Source organism: Mastacembelus armatus, unplaced genomic scaffold, assembly GCF_900324485.2.
Source record: "Mastacembelus armatus unplaced genomic scaffold, fMasArm1.2, whole genome shotgun sequence".
Classification (NCBI taxonomy): Eukaryota; Metazoa; Chordata; class Actinopteri; order Synbranchiformes; family Mastacembelidae; genus Mastacembelus; species Mastacembelus armatus.
Genome location: NW_022872887.1, coordinates 68,211 through 73,633, shown reverse-complemented (window position 1 = coordinate 73,633; position 5,423 = coordinate 68,211). Strand labels below are relative to the sequence as shown.

Below are 5,423 nucleotides of genomic sequence, written 5' to 3'. Positions count from 1 at the left end.
CCTTCAATAGCTCAGTTGGCAGAGCGGAGGACTGTAGGTTGAAATAGCAGTTATCCTTAGGTTGCTGGTTCAACTCCGGCTTGAAGGAATGTGGTTTTGGTTTGGTGTCTGATCTGATGGTCAAAAACAAAGCAGAGCCATGATGTTATTTTAACTGCAGCCTCAGTCTATTTACTGTAACGTCATAATGCTGCTAAGTTATGCTGTTAAATTACATTCTCATGTTGTTTCAAGTCACATTGGGAATGAGATTTGTGTTGTATTGTCTAGTGCACCTGTTGTTACACAGGGTCTAACCTTAACTACAGTGTGTTTACTTCCTTCTAATACTCTAAATGTGACTGAACTGAATCTAGTTGTGTTAAACAGCTGTACAGCTTTATGTCCCACACTGAGATGACATTTGTCTCAACATGCTGATTTTCCAAAGTCCACTGGTGCATTTGTGTGTTACCAGAAATATCACAGACACTATGTTGAATTAACACTATGTTATTAACACTATGTTATGAATTAAGTAAGGCAAGACAAGGCAAGGCAAATTTATAATTTCATACACTACGCAATTCAAAGTGCCAAAGTATTATGGTGAAGACACCGAAAAATGTGATGTCCACATATGTGGACGCCAGGTCCTAGGAAGTTAAGAAAAAATAAAAATAAATGGAAACAAGACTCTAATTCATTTAAATACTCAGAACTTCAGTAACTTGACAGGTTCTTTGAAGGTCTACTAAAGCATCTGCTGAAACTTTTCCTGAATTCATTCTAGAGATCTTTCCACCTGAAGCTTAAACCCACACGTGGGAAAGCAGCGGTTAAGCTTCCGGTTCTAATTATCCAGGTAGCTAACAGGTGAGTTCAGGAGTCCGGGAGTATTTAATAGTGTCAGTGGATCCACGGCTTCCAGCAGTTTGTAGCTGAGTTTGGGTCGCTCCCGGCGGGCAGAGAGACGCGGAGCGGACCATGTCGGCGGCTCCAGGACGGATGAAAGTGATGACGATGATGATCCGAGCGTGGGTCGTTTTGATGACCCTGACCCGGGTTAACACGGCAGGGGAATCGCCCCGGGAAGCGGACGGAGGTTTGGCCGGGTGGGACCCGTTGTTCTCGGTCTCTGAGCCGCCGGTGGAGACCCGGAGAGGATTTTTTCCTGTGTCGGTCTGGAAGTTTTTGGAAGGTAAAAACGTAAACCTGGTCGGATCCACTAAGATCTCAGTAAATACCAAAATGAAGCGTTTTTATTTTCTTTTATTCTAAATTTAAATTTGTTCCTCACATTAAATTTAAACTCTTATTTTGAATGTCTGCTCCCTGTAAAGTGTTTGAAATGGTCTTTGGTCGGTCTCGGGGTCTTTTAAATTGTTTAGGTTTTAGATGAATGTTGAGTTGATCTGACTGAAACGTTTCAAAGCCCCGCTCTGCTCACACAGCACGCGCTGCGTTCAAATGCAGTCCTGATCCTAAAATCTTAACTAACCAAAGGGAAAACCTGGACGCCTGAAACCTGCATTGGCTTAAAGCAACTTTGTCTCTTTAGAAAAATAAAAGAATAGATAAAAGTAATATATATCCGATATATATTGATGTAATAATTTCCTCCTGGCTTATACATATATTTAATATTTATATGTATTTGGACTTGGTAGAGGAGAGAATGTGGAGTGCACCCCTGGCTGATGTTTGTGCCAGAGCTATAATTCAGAATATTTGACTTGGTTTGAGACTTGGCTGACAGGTTTTATTTGATAGTTTGATTGAAATGATGTTGTAGTTGTTAGTGGTTTAATGGCTACATTCCAGGAGTTATTCAACTTAAATGATTAATCAAGATTTTTCTGTAGCTGAACTTCCTTTTTGAATTGAAGTCTTATTAAAAAGAAGCAACATTACATGGGTGGTTTTATCTGTTGCAAAATCCAGTTTGACATTTTACCCCACATGTTATGTAATTTTTAACAATGAGGTATTAATCTTAAGTTATAGAATTGTGGGAAGAAGAATAAATAGAATAAGCAGCAGGTTTTCTCTGTGAAGGTTCAATGCAGTCACTCCTGCTCCTAAGCTGCTCAGGCTTTCTGTCGGTCATCTTGGTTTTGAGAAACTTTTGTTGCCTTTGCGATGGCTGACCGGGGGGGCGTAGAGTATGGGATGACACACTAATCACCACTGTAGTGGGTGGTACAGTCAGAACCATTGCACATACAAGCTTAAAGAAAAAAAAGACATGAAAGCATTAAAGAACGTGTGAATCGGTTGCCTTCAGCCAGAAAACCTACGTGGTTAAAGAAGTTCAGTTTGAAGGAACAGCTGAAGCAGTCTGCTCAGACCCAGTCTGATCTGCTTTTTGTCCATTCAGTTTCAGAGCATGTGCAGTCCTCAGACCTGGGAAGGCCTCAGTACCAGTGTAGCAACATGTCCCTGTTGGTCCGCTTCTCCCTCATCCGACACTCACACCTGCGACTGGAAGGTGAGTTTGATTTGTGCACCTGCTGCAGCTGTTTCCACATTTCATGAGGAGAGTCCTGCTTTTCTAAATCTGTAGTGTCCAAACTGAGTAACTGATTCATTGAAATGCAGTACTAGACCCCTCCCCCCCTGCACAGAATGTTGGAAAACAGTTGCACTTGCCTCTGGACAGTCCCATGTTTTTTCTCTCTAGGCTAATTTCACATGGATGAGGATTTTTATATAGCTTAATGTGTGAATGCAGCCTCACTGAGAAAGCTTAGGTGCTTAGGCGAAAACGTTAAATTATGAGTCCACAGAACAGACTGATCCTCTCTGTTCCAGCAGAGCAGGTAGAGCTCACACAATCCAGATACCTGTGTAGAGTGAAGCTGCCACCTGCTGACTGGTAAAATCTTTATACTTTGGTTTGTGTGAAATAAGTGAGGTTGACTGTTTATTCCAAACCGTCTCTACAGACAGGAGGTTGTTGCTGCAGGACAGGTGTCAAGGTTCTGTTCAGGCCTTTGGGCCATGGCTGCTGCTGAATCTGTCTGCCAGTTGCCACATGGAATCATGGGTAAGAATTGAAGCTTCTTGTGCAGTTTTGACTCAGCAGCCCGAATGACAAATATATTTCTATTGAAACTAAACTGAACTAACAGGTAATTGTTAAATGTCAATGGACCATCAGACATTGATTCTTAGTCCAGAGTATCAGCTGTCTTTCTGTTGATCTGATGAATCTAGAAGTCATTTCAGGTTGATGTCAGTGTTTGCTGGAATGTCTAATCTGTTTAGGTTTTACAGTTTTAAAACTTATAAGTTTCCTTGACAGTTCCTCACTAAAGCAAAAATGAAAATCTTTGAGTAACAATCTTGTTTGATGCCTTTCACTAACTCTCTGAATTCATTAAAATAAAGTCAAGAAGGCTTACCAGAATTATTTCCCAAATGAAACAGCCGTTCATTTAATCCAGTTTGGTGTGTTGGATGATGAGTCCACTACGCACGCATCATGTTCATGTTATGCTTACCACCTCACCCCACTACAGTACCCTCTCAAAAAAAAAAAAGATTTACACAAGGTCAAAAACTACAGAAATTTGTAAAATGGAATTCAAGTTTTATCTTTCTGGGTGGGTCACAATTTACTTGGGTGGGCCACCTTGATAGCGCCTATCTATGGGAAACACCGCACTGCCACATTTGGGTAGTCCACAAACCCACTACGCTATGGCCAGCAATTGATTTAGCCGGTTTAAAATTTTAACCAAAATAATTCGGTGCACTGAATGTTGACTCTAAACTGAGATTAGTCACAATTTGATGTTTTAACAGCCTAATTGTTTCATTAATCAGCACTAAAACAGTTTAAGATAAAATTTTGTAGGCTGAGAGAGAACATCACTAGTTTTAAAGTGAAGACGCACCCTGTGATGTTGTTTGTTCTGTTGTGTACAGATTTCCAATGGAACAACTTTTCACCGGTTCAGAATGCGTTATTTCGACCACCTGCTGCAGGCCAACAGGACTGGTGTGGCCACTTGCAAGACTCTGGAAATGTTAGAGCAACTGGCACCACCTTCAGTGACCTGCAGACCAACAGGTGTCACTGTGAAACTGCCTTTTGGAACAAAACTAGAGTGTGTAAAACACCTCGGCAAAGGTGGCGTTGCTGGAAGAGCCCAGACAACAACCACCCAGGAAGCTGTGTTAGTGCATATGTCAACACCACTAGACATGGTAAGGAAGGTCTGAAATGGGCTTGGGTTAGTGCAAGATTGAATAGGAGCTTACATGTCAATGTTTTTGCAGGGTTCCGTCTTTGAAATCAGTTATGTTGATTCAGCTGGAGAAGTGTTCATGGTGCTGGCAACTTGTTCCAATGCAGTAACACAAAATAGCCGGAATCGTCGCCCAAGATTTCTGAAGGAACACGATCCATGGAGATTTTGGGACATAGAAGAGGCAATACCTGAGCCACTTGAGCCCAAACCATGTCCTGATGCTGACAAAACAGTAAAAACTGAGATGATGTATGCTGAAGATGACATCTTTGAGTTGTGGGGTTTTGATGAAATTCCAGAGGGTCCATATACTGGTGACAATAACCCAACAGCACCTGCCACCACCTCAAGCACCTCAACATGCACTGGTTCCTCACAGGCCAAGAGTGCCGTGCCTATCACAACCAGAGCTGCTTGTGCCCCTGTGACAACAAATCCTGGAACTGATACCATACTGTGTGCTGCTACAACCATGAGTGTTGGTGCAATAACCACAACAGATTCTTGTGCTAGTATGACCACTGCCCCAACACCTAAGAAATCTATCACAAGTGACACCAAATCACCTAGTACAATGAGTATCGCTGTAACCAAAAGCACTCTTACACCTCATACTACAGCTAGTCCAGTCACCACCATGACCAGTTTGCTTGTATCCAAAACCCACATCACAGAATCAATGACAAGTACAACTCAAACCATGAGAGCAACCCCACCTACTACAACTGGAGGGGCAGATTCAGCCTACACCACATCCAGTAAAGCACAAATCACAAGCTCTGTCCCTGAGACAATCACAATGAGCACAGCTCAAGCTGCAAGTTCCACCGCAGAACTTGCCACAGGTAAAACGGCTCCAACAATATCTCCTCCAACCTTTACAACACCTGGTTTTGCCCTGACAATCAGCAGCTTGGCACCAACTACAAGCATTAGCCCAGCACCTACCACAGCCAGGACTCCGATAAGTGTCGCCTCGACCCATACAACTGCTGGAGCCACCACCATTACTACATTGCCACCAACTATAAGAATCACCCTAACACCGCCCACAAATAGTACAAGTCAAACCCTAAGTAAAGCCTCATCTGCAACTGCAGTCACTGCTACTACTGTTATGAGCACAGCTCCAGGCTCAATCACAGCTGGTGTGGGTCAGACTGCCAGTAAAGTCCCAGTGCCAAT

At 42.7% G+C, this 5,423-nt stretch overlaps 1 non-coding gene across 1 annotated transcript; it reads left to right on the top strand.

Moving 5' to 3' along the window:
* On the top strand, nt 1-88 carry trnay-gua (transfer RNA tyrosine (anticodon GUA)). Its single transcript is given in 2 exon segments — nt 1-37; nt 53-88. It is a non-coding gene; the product is annotated as a tRNA-Tyr (tRNA).
* Nucleotides 89-5,423: the final 5,335 nt, after the last annotated feature.